The sequence below is a fragment of the Ambystoma mexicanum genome, chromosome 1q (assembly GCF_040938575.1).
Source record: "Ambystoma mexicanum isolate Mex_15411 chromosome 1q, UKY_AmexF1_1, whole genome shotgun sequence".
NCBI classification, from domain to species: domain Eukaryota; kingdom Metazoa; phylum Chordata; class Amphibia; order Caudata; family Ambystomatidae; genus Ambystoma; species Ambystoma mexicanum.
The window spans coordinates 707,369,317-707,389,083 of NC_090922.1; the positions used below are offsets into that span (position 1 = coordinate 707,369,317).

Consider the following 19,767-nt stretch of genomic DNA (forward strand, 5'->3'; position numbering starts at 1 on the left):
TTTTGCTAGCCAATTGATTATTTATTAAATATGTGTCTGTGTTCATAATATAATGGTCCTTTAAAACATTTTTGACTGTACAGACATATAGGTAGATAGATGGTTTTAGTATGCTACTTGTCTGCATGTATTGCTACATGTCTACATAAAATGAGTGTATGGTAGTTATAAAAAGATGGTCATTTCTGCTAATGGCTCATCTGTCTTTACCTCTGCAGTATCTACCTATGGCTAAAACGAGCCTCCTTATTAATCTATTACTTTGCCACATCATCCCAACTAGTTTCAGCTCAATGGCCTTGTTATTAGTATTCATCTGGATTTAAAGCGTGATTATATTTATTTTTTTAGTGTATTGTCATACCTCTCTTAAGCTTGATGTTTGATACTTTTGTTTGTATTCCTGCTCTTTTGCAAATATAGACATACATACAGTCTGTTTTGTATGTCCATAATATTACCACCACCTCAAACCTAAATAATATTTCATTCAAGAACTGAGAAGTGTGCCAAGTCTTTGAAAGGAGCTCATTGCTAAGAATGCACAGCTGCAATTGGCATCATGTCACAAGAGTCCCATTGACCCAGTCTTGTGGCTTTTATTCAACAGCAGAGTAATGCTCAGTCATAAAATAGGGCATGCAAAACCTCAAGTCGCAGAAGCCAAGCTCTGGCTTGGCTGACAGTAGTCTTCAGTAATGGGAGTGTTACTTCCTGCATTACTGCTTACTGTCATCCTGATAAATTGTTGGTCTAGCCATGCCTATCATAGGAAGGGTGAAGGCTAGCTTTAGAAAGATACATTTAATACTCACATGGATTGAAATGTGGCTGCAGTAGGATTATTTGCCATTGTCAAAATATCAGATTTTCCCCAGTGAATCTCTAGGCGAGTGAGGTGTGTAGTTTGGGTTTTGGATGCCAGCACCACTTGAAAAGGGTCGGTATGCTGACGGAGGATTGGGTGGAACTGTTACATAGGTAATGCTGCTGCTTTGGATTTTGGCTGAGGAGGGGCAGCCGGATTCTTCGGTAGCATTTGTAAAAGTGCAGAGGACTCTGAGGTGGGCGTTTGAGCAGAAGGCCCTCGTGTTTGGTCACTGTGGTGTCCAGTTTCATTGACTACCCTATATTCCTATTGTACATTTCAAACAGACACAATAAATGTAAATTCTTGTGCAATATCAAAAGATGATTAAACAACATTGATTTGTTTTGCACATATATTTTATCCAGGTTGAGACATCCCCTTTTCAGTCCTGAGCTTTCATTTAACAATCCATTGTTATTGGGAGTGTTAGTCCAGTTGATTAATTTCAAGCAAACCTTGAGATCATTTCCCTAAAGAGGCCAGATTGTTAAATAAGCTAAGGACTGGAAAAGGGGCGTGCAGTTAACAGGTTGACATGTGGTCACCTCCAAGTAGCATAGATCATCCAGCTCTCAATTGCAAATGATGGATATGAGCTGTTCCTTGAAATAGAAGAAATGCTCTTTTGGCGACAGAGTATGCTTCCATGGTTGCTGTTCTCTCAACAAAGATGTTCAGAGACAGAGGCTCAAGGCAGTCACCATGGTTTCCTCAAGTGGAACTAAATGATATGCTTTTTTTGCATCACCACTTATTTAACCTATCTGCTTTGTCCTTTGCTTTTGTTTCCCGCCACCTGGGTGATAACCCCCATTTAATCTGTTGCAATGCATCTACTGTGGCAATGAACATATACATCTGTCCATATAAAAAATGTGGTACGTTATGGGAGAGCATTTTAATGCTTAGTTTCACAAAATGAAAAAAAGTATCATGTTGTTGGTTCCTAGCATTAAAAGCCTTGATTCATATCTATATCCTAGTTTTAAATCCTTGCCTCACAGGAAAACCTCCAACCAATAAAATATAATTTTGAATTGAATTAACATATTAATGGGATAGCTTACATTTTTAGTTCAATATTTAATTCATGAAGAAATAACTTCAATGTGTAATGAGAAATGGAATGTGCACATACAAGTCTCTGACATTAAGGCAATACTTTGACAGTGTGTGAATAATTCTCTTTTATAGTTAACATTCAAACGAAGGAACATGAGTGATTTTGTAACAACTCTTTACTCTCTGATTTATGATGGGGAAATTTGATTTTCTTGCAGGATTAGTGCTCTAAACTAACATTATATTTCAGATCCTCACATATCTCTTAGATTTTACATGCCATCAAACATGGCTGAGTTTTGTGATGGTAACTAACCTGCGTATTGTATTCACCAGCAACAAAAATTTGCAACTGCCTCACTCCCCGTCATCTGGTCAGAAACAGTATGTTCCTATTACCCATTATGCTACCAACACCACTTAAAGACATTCAGATGCAGAAATAATACATCTAATGAATTCAAGGATTCCCTTAAAAATACTTGCTGCAACTCAACCTGTCAAAGAGCATACTGCACTTCCTTACAGAGGGGAAGACCAACCTCATGAAAACCCATGGTTCTCAAAAGATAGTTAAACATCTCACAGAAAAGGCGGCAAACCCAAAACAATCAACGCATTCTGAGGAGCATCTTAAACTTAAACGCACCAGTGGGCCACAGCTCCATCAATGAGCTCTCACGCTCAGCCTGTCTGCGGTGTGGACACAGTGGATCTTTCCACACCACTTACAACATGTGGTCAGTGTCTTGCCTCCCGCACTGAGTTGGTTCAAGTTCTTCTGGCCTGACTGCAGCCACTGGGTATGGCAAATAAACATAGGGTCCAAATCAGATCCTGTGGAGTGTGGAGTACCTCAGGGCTCACCCCCAACATTTCAACATTCATGACATGCCACTTGTGGGCCTACGATACAGTCATCTACTCCACTTGTTACATATGCTAATAATATACATTTCTATCTACGGGGAATTGACCAACACGACCGACTCAGAGAATGTAAAACAGTCTCAAAGCCATAGAAGTATGGATGGGGAAAAACAACCTAAAGCTCAATGGTGCTAATAATAGAATCCTAGTACTTGATCTTCCTAACTCACCCACACGTCTTCACTATGCTTCCCTTCAACCTCCCAAGGTGCACACCCTAGGCTTTATCTCACGTGCCAGTTTCAGCAGACACTCACAAGTTGGCAGCACAGTTAAATCAGGAGTCTTTCAAATGAAACTTCCATACATTCAAAGTAGGAATAGTGCAATGTCCTCTATGTGGACCTCCTTGTCTATCAAACAAAAAGGCTACAAAAAAGACCAGAATGCTGTGGGTAGGGTCATCTTTGGCTTAAGGCAGGGTCAGCCAGTTACCAACCAGATGGAAATCATACAATGACTTCCAGTGCAGGACAGAATATCCTCCTAGATCGTCTGCCTTGCATACAGAAGAATGGAAAGCTCTGCACCATACTACCTACAATAAAATTATCAGTCAGCACTGACCCATTTAAGCCCTACATTCTGCACTGGTGAACCATCTGCTAATACCCAAAATGGCATGTAAGGCCCAAGGGCACCAAAGATTTTCCACAATTAATCCCTGTCTCTGTAATATTCTCACGGAAGACATGACACTTGATACTGATGTCTTTCAGGGCAAAGCCTAAAACCAGTCGGTTATAATAAGACACAGAGGAGGAGTGAGATGAGATGGAATCTCTCTGGGTGTATGATCAGTTCAATGATGAAGTTAACCATGAAACAACGGATCCCCTTAACAATATTTGTAGTGTATTTTGGAACCTAGCAGCTTTAGACCAAAGACTGTCTTTTGTCCCAAAATGTGTGAATGATCATAAACTGGTGAATTTGAGGATAGAGCAGTGACTGACTTGAAGAAAAATGCCTGGACAGGGAATCTTGTAACAATGGGCCTCAATACAACTGTGGTAGTCCGGAAACAAGGGTGCCGGTCGCAGAATACCAGCACTCTTTCCGGACCGCCACAGTACAACTATGTGGGCGGGGCCCGTTGTGCCCGGCAGGTCTCACCTGTCTGAAGCAAGGCATCACCTGCAGAGTTTTCTTGGAAGCACCAACACCTTTAACAATGATGCCAGTGCTTCTGTCTGCCCACTCCCATGCAGTCCTATAGGCTCCATGGGAATTGGGAACAACATTCTCGACCCGCCAGGACTTGTAATGTCCCCGTGGCACCGGGAAGTGAGGCACCAATAAAGTGTTAAGAGTCCGACGGCAAACTGCCGGTAGCAACGGCGGGTTACCGCGGACTGCTATAGGCCCATAATCTTTCTTAACAACAACTGGGATCCCTTGCTGATGATAAGAATAGGACCATTAAACCTTGAAATAAGGTAGGACCATTGCCCTATTGAAACAGGAAAAGTATATAAAATATTATACAAAAGAGGCAGAACGTCAATTCAGAGTGTTGTCAACATCTAAAGAGGATTCGCCTGTTAAACCAAATGGATGGAGGACCCTTGTTTTGATCAATTCCAAAGAGGAGCAGCATCTGTATTTTAAATTTCCTAAGACTGCTATGTTCTATTTGCTAACAAATGTGCACAAATCCCTTAGTAATCCCCGGTCATCCAATAGACAGTTCAGTAGGAACCCTGACTACACCCCTCTTTAGTTAGTTTGTATACTAATTGACCTTTTCACAATTGGGAGAATTGACCTCAGGAGAATTGACCTAATTAGAAGGTCAATTAGGACGTATATGCAGGGGGGGGGGGTTATTATTTGTTAACAAGTATTAGCAACAAATAAAAGGGTTGGTGATAGGTGATATTTGTGCCAAACTAGGCAGTCCTTTTGGTAGGTTTTTGGGAGCAAGGAAATCTGGTTCTCTGATGATAGTGGTTGGAATGAGTGTTTTTTGTGGATTTGTTCTATAGATGACCTGTTCTTGAGTTGGAGGGGAGAACAAGAAGAGCTCCTTTTTTACCGAATTTCTCATGATAGTCTACTGAAGCTCAGATTTACTTTGACTTACCAAAGGCATTGGGCCTGATTTACAAAAATAGTTTCAATGGGATTTTTCCATGTCACTTGTACGTTGAGCCCCTCAAAGTTGCAGAAGGAACCTGCTGGAAATGTGATTGCTGGGAAAGTGATTGTGTAAGCTGTCCCTGGAATCTGGTTATGAATAAAACCAAGAAAGGTATCACTTGGAAAGAGTATGTTCGAGATTGCATTAATTGAAACTCAGACCTGATAAAATATGTCCTTAAATTCCCCTGTCGTTGGATTTATACAGGCAACATGATAAGAAAAGTTAAGTCCAGGATACTTGAGCATGTCGTGGAAATCCACGAGGCTGAAGGAAGCTATCCAGTAGCTTTGCATTTTCAGAATGTCCCAGGAGTGACCCTGGCCAGCTACAATGCGGTGCTCCTCTAATATTGAAGAACTCTACAAGAAAGGGGAACTGAGAGTTCATTCTTAGATGTTTGGAGTCAGGAATCATTACCTGTTTTGAAACTAATTCCCTTTGATGATTGAAACCTTGATTGGAAACCAGAGAGGTGTACCATTGGGTTTTGGGAAGGAAGCAGTAATGTAAATCAAAGTTCAGAGGTGTGTCCTTATGTTTTGTAAATTATTACTTTTTTTAAATGAAAGGACTGGAAATGTCATATGTCTGACTAGTGGAACAGAAAAAGATGTATATGTATTTTACAATAGTATTTGTGGAGATATTTATGCGGTCAAGTCAAATTTGCTACTGCTGATTTCTTGACTTCCGTATGGGGGAGGGAGAAGATAGGTGTGTTGCCACTATGCAATGATTTATTTGGCGCCTAAAAATAATCTGGGGTAAATATAGGTCTTGCATTTTTTATCACGATTGATCCAAAGACTGAATGTATTCATTATAACCGAGTCACATAAGCTCCATAATAAAATATGCACTTATTTGATGTTAAATGATATGAAACGTGTGCGATGGAATCAGTATTATGAGACAGGGAAAAGGGCAATATGATTAGACATTGGGCTTTTGAATAAGGTGCACTTTGTGTTGTCCTGTTTTGATGCTAATTTTTTTTTTTTTTTTTTTTTTTTGTATTTAATCAACAGATTTTTACAAAAATGATTTTTTGTCGTAAAATTCGCATAAAGCTGGTGCTGTCGCTAAAAGTGTTGCTTTAAAATATTGCTTAAAATGTGCCGTCCTCGCGGACTATGCCCGAGGCAGATTTAGTGATTCTAGTATTTTGTACGTAGCTATCTGCCATTTTGTCTTGTCTCCTCCCATTAAGCGAGCCCAACAAGTGTCTTCGTCAGCTATAGTAAAGTCCGAAAAAATATGTCTCAGGTAACGGCTTCTTACTTGTTGGTTTGCAGCACATTTTAGCAATAAATGACGTATTGACTCTATTTCTTGTATATTGCAAAAACGACAGAAATTGGATTCAGTTTTGCCTCTTATTGCCAAGATCTCGTTTGTTGGCAAGAGATTGAGGCGAGCACGTAGTAACATGTCTCTCCCCTTCCTACAAGGGAATTTTTTGATGAATTCTTGTAGTTCGTTTAGTCTTTTTACGTTTGGAGGTTTTGATGCTAATGATTAGGCTGCAGGAATGGCAAAACCTTGGGTTGGGGCAATTCTTGCAATGAGTTTTCAATAAAAAATGTTTTATATTTCCTTCACTCCCTGAGTTTTCTGTCTGCATGCCATGCCATAAAAATAATGTTTCCTGTCAAAGGGGTTTAGCATGTGTATGTGGGGCCAGATGTGGCCATTTCTCTGTGGTCATGCTCTGTTTTCATGATGTTCCTCCAGTGAGGATTCATTTTCTCTGTTATCTTCAACCTCATCCTCACGTTCATGTCTGTCTGTAGATAGTGTCTGTTTCCTGCATCTCCACAGCTTTCAGACATCTGCACCCGTCTCACAACAGAGTTCAGGCATCATTTCTTACTGGCCTAGAATGGGCCTGATTCGCAAAGCCTTTTTAAATGCGATTGGAAAAGGCTTTGCAAATCAGGTCCAATGTCTTCTACTTCTGCTGCTGCTTAGAATGAAAAGGGCTTACAACAACTTCAGGTGCGCCTACCTTTTACTTTGGCTCCCCATAATGCTTTAAGTTCTTCATACTTGGCCCTCCCTATAACTTAGGATCAGGGAAATGCCAGTGTTGCAGGCTCCTATCTGGACACTGCCCACTGCGCACTGAAGCAGTTCAGGATACAGATATACAAAGTACAGTGATTAACCAACATACTGGGCAACAGTAAAACCACATAAATGCTGCAAAATGTCGCCGGCCTTTCAAGGGTTAGCATAGACATGGAAATAGATATCATTTATAGATAATTGCTAATTTCATGCAGTTCACTAATTTTAAAGGTCTTGTGATCTCCCACCTCACCCCACATTTCTGCGGTCCAAATAATTTTTTGTGCATGGATCTACATCAAGAATGAGTTTACCAGTACTCACAGGGCACGTTTAAGATACAGCATGTGTCCGCCCTTTCCATTGTTGGACCTTTTGAAGACATCTTTTCACTAGTGATGAATTGTGATCACACACACAAGTGCCTTTAAAAGGACCTACGAGTGACGCAATGTCATTTGCACTTTTATTATATTTTTAGCAACAGGCGTCCCATAGTCACCACAGGCTTGTCTTTGCATGGGTTTGGTAGAGCACCTGTATTTTGTACAGGGGATGCACAAGAAAGGACACTGTCCCTAATGAAGTCCTGTGCAAAACTGAAAAGGGGATTTTACATTTTTAAGGGCAAAAGTTTAAAAATAAATGTTTTTATTGCAATTGGTTTAACCTTTACAATTTAGAAAACATGTAAAACCACAGACTCCCAGTAAACAGAATAAAAAAGAAAAGAAAAACATTTAAGCAAAAAGAAAACAATTCTTAATACATTCTCAAAACGTTAAATCAGCAGCAGAAAGTATTTCAAAATATATTTGAGAAATAAGAATAGTAACAGCAAGATAATCAAATCCACAATTAATCTAAAACCTTAAAAACAAGCGACCATACATTCAGTTCATTATCGAACACTTCATTGCACTTCATACATAAATCAAACAATTCTTCACAGCTAACATACTCTTCAGAAATGATAAAGGTTCGGGTAGAAAGATCAAGGTATGACGCTTAGTCAAAATAGACCACCTATACAGGACAAGGCCATTTTCATACCCTACCCCATCCTAATACTCTTTATTTTGAGAGGGCCAGCCCTTAACCTACATTAAGTTTAATTCAATCAGATGCCTCACTAATGTTAGAAGTGCAAGGACACTTGCTGTAATTACATTTTTGGATTGCATTATGGTTATTTCACATTGCAGCTATTTCCTGTGCAACTGAATCGCAAGCACACCAGATACCGGTGGAAATCTCTCCCTTGCAGGGCAGTTTTGAATGCAAGTGCAACATTCATATTTAGTTTTGCATTTGTGATTGTATGTAGTGCAGACCTAGCTAGGAAGCAACGATGCTGAACACCACTGGTGTAACAGGGGCCCCCGCAGCTCCTGCGGTGCGGGCGTCCCCCCCCCCGACAGCCCATATCCTTGGAGGGGGCCCCATTTGGAGAAAAAAATGCAAACTCCCCTCCCTCCAAAAAAAAGTTATGTTTCTTTTTGAAATCACTCTGCATTCATAAAGAAATTATTTATGTAACAGAAATCATTTCTTTATTGAGACAGAGTGACTACAGAAAGAAAGTTTCTTTTTGAAGTCCGAGGGCTCCCCCAACCCCATGACATGGTAGACCCTAGGCTGGAGGCTTCCATGTCATGGGGTTGGGGGAACCCTATACTTCAAAAAGAAATAGGGGCTCATTAAAGCTATGTCGGTCCAGAAACAAAGGTGCCGGTAAGCTTACCGACACTGCTGTTCCAGACCAGCATATTACAGGTCTGCCTGCAGTAGCCGCCGTGCTCGGCAGGTCTGACCCTGCCAGGCACAGCGGCCACGGTAGGCTGACTGCCATGGAACCAACGGTACCTTTAACAACGGTGCCGGTGCTTCTGTTTTTCCCATTCCCATAGTATTCTATGGGAATGGGGAGCAACATTTTACCAGTGCCTGAATTTCTGGGCTGCCGGGGTTTTAATCTCCCCGTGGCACTGGGAAGTCAGGTGCCGTAAATCATTCTGAGTCTGGCGGCAACCCATCAGTGTCACCAACACGGTTATCACCGGACTCGGAATGAGGCCCATAGTTTATTTTTGAAGTCACTCTGCCTTCATAAAGAAATGATTTCCGTTATGGTTCAGTCCTTAACGGAAATAATTTCTTAATGAAGTCGGAGTGACTTCAAAAAGAAACAATTTCTTTTTGAAGTAATAGGTCTCCACTCAACCCCATGACATGTGCGTGTGAGTGTATGGTGAAAGGGTGCACACTTAAATGTATAGTTGGCTGCCTGTGTGAGTGTATTGTGAAAAGGTGCACACAAATGTATGGGTGGCTGGCTGTGCGTGTTTGCCTGTACAGTGAAACGGTGCACACTTAAATGTATGGGTGGCTGCCTGAGTGCGCCTGTATTGGGAAAGGATGCATACTTAAATGTATAGATGGCAGCCTGTGTGAGTGTATGGTAAAAGGGTGCACACTTAAATGTATTGGTGGGTGTCTGGGTATGTGTGCCTGTAGGGTGAAAGGGTGCACACTTAAATGTACGGATGGCTGCCTAGGTGTGCCTGTATGGTGACAGAATGCACACTTTAATGTATGGATGGCTAGGTGTGCGTGTGTTTGAATGGTGTCTGTGCTTATGTTCAGGGGCGTAACAAAACCTACATTTCGGGTGGGCTAACCCTTCAAATGTTGGTAGAGGCTCTAACTTCACGGGTTGTGGGGAGTGGTAGACTTATTTCTGTGGGGGCATTTAACTTCTTTTTATTTTAATGAGACTTTTCTAGTGCAGCTTCAATGTTACAAGCAGTTAACTCTCTCCTTTAAGTTTGAAAGCACCCACTTATGGACTACTGTGAGAATGAGCACTGTGAGCACTAAGGCATGCTCTGCGCCCATGTCTTACATACACTAGCCCGCTGACCTCCGTTACCATTTTCTGTACACCCTATGGGTAAATCCACTGCTAAGCCTAGCGGCACTGTAATCTTTGCAACATATGTAGATAGAAACACTGCTTAGTATTCTGTTAATATAATTTTTATGTCTGTATATATGCATTATTGTAACTCTGTCCAAATTGCGCCCTGATGCCTCCGGGCCTGATGTTTTGCGCATTATAAATAAAACAAATACAAATACAAAAGAGCGGTCTCCTGTTCCCTCTCCACCCTTCCAATCACACTCCTGGCATGCAATTACTAAACCCACATCACGATTTCAATTGCCTAAAAAATGTGGAGTTTGAATGCAGGTTCTAACAGTGAAATGCTTTACGTTGCTAATTTCTGGGCCCTTGTTATCAGCGAAACCCAGGTGCCATTTAACATCTGTGTCCTGTTCTGTCCAGCAGCTACTCTAAAGGTCAGCCAGCTGGAGTCAACATAGTCCAAAATTTCAGGGTGTGGGGGAGTGCTGAAGCCCAGTCAACTCAATGGTGTTGCACCACTACTTGTGTTTAATGCCTTCATTACTTATTGGTAATCTGCATTACTCCTAGCCCTTTTCTTTCTCGTCCCAGTACTTATGCTTGAGGCAATACTTGTGTATGAGGCACTCTGCCTCATACACAAGTACTGGGATGAGGTAGAGGTACATGGAGGTAATGCCTGACTTACCTACCTGTAATCTTCATTACTCCTAGGCCTACTCTTCCTAATCCCAGTACTTACCTATGAGGCAAAGATCCTCATACGTAAGCTCTGGGACAAGAAAGAGGGACGTGGAGGTAATTCTGGGCCAAGGAGCTGATTTTGGAAGTTGGGGTAGGGGGTGAGAGGGAGAGGGGGTTTGTGGGGGGGTGGGATTGTGCGATGAATCATAATGGTTGTCCATGTCCATGCTAAGCAGGAATGATATGTGGTATTGGTGGCTAGAGAGGCATTTTGGTGCAGCCAGTCTAGTCATTCCTCAGTTTGGTATGACTTTCTTTTACCTGGGCATTTCTGATAAAGCCACCCCGCTAAGTGTAATTACCGGGATAGATAGGCATTTCAGTGCTGCCAGTCTAGCAATTTCTTACTACAGCATTGTATATTTTTCTGGGCATCTGTGATAAAATGATATGATATGATATAAGTCATTTATAACGCGCCTGTACACAAGTGTTCATAGATGCGACAAGACAAGTTAGGGAAGATAGAGGGAGGACAAGACAAACAATCTTACTAGGCCTTGTATCATTCAGATCTTGCAAGTGCGAGGATGAGAAGTGCAAGGGGAAAGGGAGAGGGGAGGGGAAAACAGGGCAGCAATGCTCTGAGTAAGTGCAGCCAGGGCAGCACGGCTCTAGGTAGTGCAAGGAGAACAAGGGACTTCAGGGTTACAGTTACAGCCCCTAAGTGCATGGTAGGCCCAGAGGCAGTGCAAGGGTGACAGATCAAGAAAGTGCCTGGACTCAGACAGACTCTGAGGGTAGCCAAGCAACCAGTCGGTACAGCAGACAGGTAGGTTAGCAAGGGAGGGAGAGAGAGAAAGCAGAGGAGAAGAGGAACATTTTGAGCTGCTTCCGAAAATTCAGGTGGTCTGCCTCAAGTTTGAGAGGGGCAGAGAGGCCATTCCAGATGTAGGCCCCTGCAGAGGAGAGAGATATACTCCCCACTGTCTGCCTAGAGAAGCGTCTAACCCTTAGAGAGTTGGGGGTAGCTGAGCGAAGGGCTCGAGAAGGAAGGTATTTTGGAAGAAAGTGTTGGATGTGGTGTGTGCACTGGCCCCAAAAAGCCTTGTGGACAATCCAGTGGAGAGATTTCAGGGCTGGAGAGATACAATCACTGGGCTTGAGGCCAAGGATAAGACTTGCAGTCCTGTTCTGGATTAGTTGCAGATGGCGGAGACTAGAGGAAGGCAGATTGAGAAAGAGGCTGTTGCATTAGTCCAGCCTAGAGAGAACCAGGGCTCTGAAGACAGTGAGTTTCTGGTGGAAAGTGAGAAAGGGAAAAGTCCCTTTGAGGAGGAGGAGCTGGTAGCAGGACTTCTTGGTGACGTCCGAGATGTGAGGAGAGAAAGAGAGAGTGGAGTCGAAGATGACACCAAGGTTTTTTACCTCTCAGGAAGGCGAAGGAAGAGGGCCCAAGGCGGGCGGCCAGAGTGAGAGAGGGAAAGCAGGGTCAGGGGTCCCAAAGAGACATTAAGGTAGAGATTGTTGGAGGCGCACCAATCTTGAATAGCACATAGAGAGTCAGGAATGAGTGACAGAGGACAGGAGGCTGAGGGGAGCCTGAAGGAAAGCTGAGTCATCTGCATAACACTGAAAGTTAGAGGAGAAGTTAGTGATAAGGTGGGCCAAATGGGCCCAGTAGAGGTTGAAAAACCAGGGTGAGAGGATAGAGCCCTGGGGAACGCCACAGGTAGATAGAGGTGGCAGACAGAAAGGAACCAATTTGGACCTGGGAAGGGAGTGGTGTTCCAAGAGGAAGGCGGTCAGTGGTTACAGAGCCTGATCCGTGATACCCAGGTTCTCACAGATTTGATTGATCAGGATGGCATGGTTGACCATGTCGAAAGCTGAGGAAAGAAGGAGGATGAGGACAGAAGGAATGCTGAAATCAAGGTTAGAGAGCAGATCTTCACGGGTGTTCAGGAGAGCATTTTCTGTGCCTCTGGCTGCTCTGAAGCCAGAATGATGGTGTTGGTGACAACCAACAGATTCAGTGTGGAGAGTAAGCTGGGAGATGACAAGCTTTTCCAAGAGTTCACCCAGGAAAGGGGTGATGGAGATTAGGTGATAGTTTGCCATGCAAGTAGGATCGGCAGACGGATTCTTGAGGAGTGGGTGCACAATGGAGTGCTTTAAGGGAGAGGGGAACGTTCCAGTGGCGAAAGAGTGATTACAGAAATTGGCCAAGGCTGGAGAGAGGTTGTCAATATGGTCCTTGATGGTTCAGGAGGAACAGGGGAGCACCTGTTTGGATGACACTTTCATAGATCTGACTTGTCTAGAAACCTTGTCAGGTGTTGTCCGACATAAAGAGGAAACAGTAGGAGGAGAGGTTGAGATGGCCAAAGGGGCCCGAGAGAGGAACAGGCAGAGGAAGAGGAGATAGAGGACAGGATCTCCTGAGATTTAGTGTGAGGCCAGAGATGTACAGAGGGCCTGGGAGGGAACAGGAGAGGTAGAGACCGCAACAGGATTTACCAGTTCCTTCCAGATTTTAAAGAGTTTGGCCGTGTTGTTAGAGGCCGTGGAGACGTAGGCTTTAATCTGTGCTCTCTTCTTGATGAGTGTTATTGCTTCGACTGCCATTTTAGTGCAACCAGTCTAGGTATGTCTAAATGTGGCCTGGAATGCTTTACTGTAATGTTATTACGTGTCTACACTGGTCTACATTGTGCAGCCAGTTGGACATGTTTTCATTGTGGCATGGCATTTTGAATAGCAAAGCATTAATGTTCCTCTGCACTGCCAGTGTCTTGCATGCATTGGATTGGTGTTACCCTACAAAACAATTACAAACACTATGGCTTCATAGCCACATTTTCTCATAATATTGTGTTGTATATTGCATTAAAACGCATTTACATCTTTCCTCTAGTGCAGCGTCTGGCATACCCCTTCAGCAGCACTTTTGTGTGTATTGTGCAAGCGTGATAATGTAGGCCAGCGCAGAGTATGATGCGACCCGTGATTTGTTGCCGAGTAGGGGGCGGGGCCCTCATCATGGCTCGCAGGGGGGCCCCCACGTTTTGTGTTAAACCACTGCTGGACGTGGTATTTTATGAGGTACACTAAGACTATTGCGTGGTAATACAGGTAGGAGAGAGATGTGATGTGAGGAGGGACACACAGCATGTGGGTGTTGGTTGATTATTTACCCAGAAGAAAAAAAGAGGTGTTGAATGCATCTTAACCTCTGCCATTGCTCTGCGCAAACAGCATACCCACTACCTTTCAGTCTGCCATCCATTTACAGGAGGAAATACAAGATGAAATCAGGGATTGTCCCACCCCAAAAGGGGCAGTCCACCTCAAAATGCAAGGTCAGCATTCTAAACAAAAACACAAGTAACCCCAGACATGTGTGAGGCTCATTGGCTATTGACAGTAAGTTTTAGCATGGGTCTCTAAGCAAGGTAAGCTCAGGACCCACTTCTGGGCATACATGTCCGACTTGGACTTACTTCAGCAAAATACAAACGCTATGGCTGGAATATTTTGAATGAATCACAATTCTAGCATTGCTCTTGGCAAACCTGGGACCATTATTTTTCAGCTTGCCATGTTACTATGGGAGGAGAAAGACCATATGCAAATCAGTCTTGGTCCCACCCCAAAAGCCACCATCAGGCCCAAACTGCTAGGTCACATACACCTGTTCCTTACCTGTCCTGGTTGCAGTCCAGGCTCTCCTTTATCCTCCAGTCCATATCTACCTTACGCATACTGCATACCAGCTCAAGACAGTACTCAGACATCTGGCTTCCAATTGTTGCCAACAGAAAGTTTTTCTTCCCTGAGACGCTTTTGCTTCACGTGGTCGCCTTACGGTTAACTTGCTTTCCTGGCAGTCAGCTAGCAAGACACCTTGTGGCTTCCAGTGGAGGATTACATTTCTCTTTCATCCAAGGTGCCATCACAGGAGGTGCGTGAACCATCCTGGCTATTTACGGGACCCGATAGTGTGCTGCATCGTCATCCATCTGATCTTGTAATACATAAGCCCCTGGAGCACCCATGAAAAATGGGGAGCAATGGCACACTGTGTCTGGTTGAAAGCAATTTGCCTATTGCTCCAGCGGTTCTGTGCAATGCGGGATAGCAGGAAACCACAGGCCCCATGTCCCTTATATCTCCCTGCTCGCCCAGTTGCAATTAAAGACATGAAACTCAGCTTTCTCCGTAGATCAGGATTTGTCACATTAGTCTCAGGAATAGAAGCATCACCCAGTCTGGTGGAGTCCTCCGTAACAAAACCTTCTGCTCCCTAATGGTCCCAGAAACTGTATCTGCAATCAGTTGCTACAGGTGACCTTCATCAATGTTGACACCACGGGTGGAGGTGGTAGAAGGTGGCAGAGGAGGTGCTGCTAATTTAGAAACTGAAGGGCCTACTTTATTGCACTTCAGGGAATGCTTGCCCGCTGAGGGCTTTAAGGTGGCGAGTGTGGTGATCTGTGCTTCTTCATATCACTGGCACTGGACGTTCTGTCCTACAAACCAAAACCTGCTCTTGTGAAACCATATCATATAGAAGCCAAGCGCTGAAGCCGGGTGTCATGCGTGGACGAGAAATGAGATGTCCAAGCTGCATCAGAGAGACTTGCTTAGTCTATCCAGGAGAAGAGAGATCCTAGCAGTACGGCTTTAGCTGTCCAGCAGTGGAAGGAACATGGAAAGCGGGCCAGCCAAGCAATGCCCTTAATCGGGGAACAATGAAAACGCATACTTGCTTTGTGTCCTTTTCAGGACGTATGCACTCAAACCAGTACAGATGATTTCCATTGACATTAAATGTTGGTTACAGAAATGTGCAGCTGCCTGGCACATTCTGCCACAAACCATTCATAAGATTCACTGCAAACATGAAGCAACCATTTTCAAAATTTTTAAAGTTAGATAGGGTGAAAGAAACTTGCTCGAGGGAGTCTTCAAGACTTCCCCTCATGAAAGTGATTTCATGTATATGCAAAGCGGCATTCAGGTTTAGAATGTTGTGCTTTAAAAACATGTGGTACCTACCTCTAGAAACTGTGATGAAGTGCCCCATGATTACACAAAACAGCACCGACAGACTGAGGGCCTCATTACAAGTGAGGCGGAATGGGTTAACGGGCTCTGCTAATGGTGGCGGGCCCGTTAACACCATTCCGCCTCATTATGAGTACCGGATCCCGCGAGGGGAAGAGGGAGCTAACAACGGGCCGGTCATAATCGGCCCGTTGTTAGCTCCCTCTCCAATTCCCATTGAGCCCTATGGGGGCTCAGATGGGAATGGGGAAGGTCCGGGCCCGGGTTTCCAGAGGGAGGAATTACCGGGCCCTCCGAACTCGGAATGGCCCAGTAATTCCCCAATCTGGGAACCCGGTAAAGGAGGCCGGTTTGGCGGCAGCCATGGAGCTAACAGCTCCATGGCTGCCGCCAAAATCATAATGAGGCCCTGAGTATTTCTTCCTCTGTATGTTATTGTAATGAGACCCACGACACATCAGGAGGATGGAAAGGTCGGGCTACTAGAAGGGAGCAACTGGTTGTTGTGGAGAGGTGGAGCAAGGAAGATTCCTCGTGAAGCATATGTGCAGGAGACTCTTGCTGGACAGCTGACTTCACAAAGCCAAAGGAGTGAAGGGATCCCTCATCCATGTCCAGCCACCAGTCCAGCCAGAGGTCACCAGTGGCAATGAGCTGAAAAAACCAAACGCAACGGGTAAAATACTGAGATGGCATGTCAAGTGGAGGAAACAGCAGGGATTAGAGTCAAGCCTCAGAAGTGATTCCCAAACGCCGGACCTCAGTGAGAGGAGAGGTCGGGAAGAGAGAGAAAAGAAGAGGGGAGGCCAGAGAGGAGAGATCTGTGGCTGCAGTAGAGCTAATCCAAGAGAAGAAGAAGAGAACGGATGAGGCACAGAAGCAAGACATCAGCACCAGAGGCACTTTGGTCTGAAAATGGAGAAACAACAGGAACAACCAGGAGAAGGAGACCGAGAAGGAGGATCCAGAGGCTACAGAATAAAGAACCCAGAGCATCTGATCCTATAGAGATTGGAAAGGCCCAACCAGGAGAGTGAATAGCTGGTGCATGCTGGGGAGTGAAGTCCACCTTCCCCTTACCTCTGAAGGTGGGTTTGTAAATCCTGATGAGAGGAAATTAAAAAAGAATTGCATTATGGGAACATAAGTCCAAGATCGCAATAGTTCCAATGCAGAGTACAGTTATATTGTCGGAACAAAATTGCATATTTTCAATACATTTGAAGGGGTTGTTGTGAACTCTGAAGTTAGGAAAGTCTATCGCATTGTGACGATTGCCATCCACATTCCCAATGCCTCTGAAGTAGGAGGTGTGAATCCTGAAGTGAGAAAGGTGAAAGACTATAGCATTCTGGGAATTGTAGTCCATGTCCCCAGTATATCTGAATGAGAGGTCTGTGAATCCGCAAGTAGAGAATGTGAATGTCTTTTGTATTTTGAGAATTGAAGTCCACGTTCACAATACCTCCTTCAGAGAGGTTTTAAATCCTAAATCAGGGGAAGGAAAAGACAATAAAATTGTGAAAACTAACAACCAAGCAGCCCATTCCTCTAAGGTAGAGTGGTTCTACGTTTATATTTCGTGGTCACTTTATTCATGTTCACTTTGCTTGTGTACAAGCATTCTGTTTTTGGCCTTTTTCTTTTTAAAGGGGCGAATACCCCATGCCCTCCTATAGCCCACATCCCCACCACCCAACCAACCACCCTCCCCCAACTCCCCCAACTTCTATCACAACATATATTGAACAAAGAAGTGGTGAAAAAGAGTTTGATGAAAAGTGCACAAACGAAGTGTACAAAAATAAAGTAACCTTGAAAAGCAAGCATTATACGGGTAAGAGCTAAGTACAGCTCAATAAGGACTGATGGTTTTATTGTGGGAAGTCCAGATTTCCAACACCTGTGAAAGAGAAGATAAATATCCCCAGAAAATGAGGATCTGCTGTGGAGCGAAAAGGGAAATCTCAAGTCCCGTAGACCTGATTTGCCAGATGCTGAACCCAACCAATCATCCCTGGCAAATGAGCCTAGCCAAGAAAGAAACAGTGCCCAACAGTGACCAAAGACCAGTTCAACTTAACACTTCAAGACCAAATTACAACATTAATCTTAAATTAAATATTTAAAATCTGTGCCTGGTATAAAGTCATCATTTATCAAGTAGCCACAGTAATTAAGGAGGCGAGTTGGGCTCAGTTCAGTTGACGCAGTCTTTCTTTGCTTTCCTCTGTTGTGCTAGAGGAGGAGACTTTTGCTCATAAACTCTACATGAAGCGGAGCGTTGCAGAGTTGGAGGCAAGTTGGGCACAGTCTGGGCAGTCCGTACTGGGAGGCGGGATGGAGGAGGGTCGTACCCTACGGAGCTCCAGAGTATGGAAAGACGGTGACCCCTTACTGTTCCCTCTCACACTAATGACATCGTCCTCTTCACCCTCCTCCCCACCAAAAGACGCAGCATCTACATCAGCGGCATCTACATCAGCGGGTAAGCAAGTTCATAAAACCTCCACATTAAACATATTTCTGTTCCCGTCACCTAAGCCATCAATCACCCTAGCCCAGCGATCACCTTCAACACAACATACGCAAATACCTTTTTATGCATCCCTGCACAACTCGGCCATCCAGGCAGGAACGACTTCTCCAACGACCGAGACTTCCAATCAGAGTCTCTCTGCAACCACTAGTGCTTTCCCCCATTCTGTCCCTTTTGTGTTTGGGTCGGAGGCGGGCCTGAGTACGGACTCCATATGGCTGCTGCCCGACAGGGAGGGGTGGAGGGCACCTCAACACTCCTCACATAGCCTGAAGAGGGGGATCACACCAGCTGCCTTAGAACTCCCTCCACCAGGTGGAGAGAAAGGTCTGAGATCCGCAAGAGCAGGGGAGGAGCGCCAAACCATGGGGGCGAAACTCTTTTAAACTCCGGACCCAGAACTAGACACAGACCCAGATCGGGCACCCCAGAGTCAGATCAAATCTTTAACTACTCAGATTTTGACTCCAGCTCAGATGCACAGCCCCTATCCACTTGATTTAGACTCCAGCAGGAAGTTTCCTTGACTGCGTCAAAACACGATCTGCCCAACATGGCCTTGACTGAAATAGTACATGATAAGGACATAGAGAGGCCTGGATTTCATGCATCTGAAACTGAGGAGAGGGACCCCACCTGTTAATTCGACCGTATTGGTCGCAGCTCTGGAACCAACATCTACGGGAAACCAACCAATTATATGAGCAATGACTGGAAAGAATCTTGGAAAAATGTTTTCATTATAGGATCGTTCTACCAGTCGAAACCAAGCAGACCACGGATTACAAAAAATATGCCCCCTCTGTCCTCTCTCAATTTGAACACTAGGAAAGGGGTGAAACCATCAAACCCCCAAGAATATATTGTATAACAATTGTAAAGGAAGCAGACTAGGTACTACAATGTCATCTTTCTTTTACCCCAAAATACCAAGAAACATTGATGTCACTATTCCAAGTGAATTTTACAGATGCTGAAATGCTTGAGGGTTCAGACGACCTCAGTACAGCAAACACTGGTGACGCCGACCCTGGGGCTAGGAAGAGTGATCCAGGTAACGTGAGGCCCCTCGTTCCTCATAAACAGACCAATGTAAGCTGGTCCAACAAAAAGAGAACCTAATACAACTAGACAGACAACAAGCCATTACTTTCCCGTCCTTTTCAATGCATGAAGCAGAGACGAGGAAACAAGGAAATAAAACATCCATTGAAACCTACAAGGTGAAGGAAACATGGCATGCAGCCCTAGCCTTGAGAAAAAATGTCCGGATTTTATTATGGGACTATCGGCTGCAGACATAGAACTTGAACCAGGGAAACAAGAAACCAGTGCTCCTAGACACATGGCTCTAATAGAAAGAAAGATAAGCGAGGAGGGGGCGAAGGTAGGGCCATTTATCCACCAGAGGTGGTTAAGCGCCTTGAGAAATGTGTTCTCCAATCCAGAACTTGATCGGCAAGCCC

The 19,767-nt window shown here is 44.2% G+C and overlaps 1 protein-coding gene across 5 annotated transcripts in view; it reads left to right on the forward strand.

The window, feature by feature from the left end:
* Nucleotides 1-19,767, forward strand: part of PDE4DIP (phosphodiesterase 4D interacting protein) — a 1,465,918-nt gene that overhangs the window by 654,977 nt on the left and 791,174 nt on the right. The window lies entirely within an intron of this gene.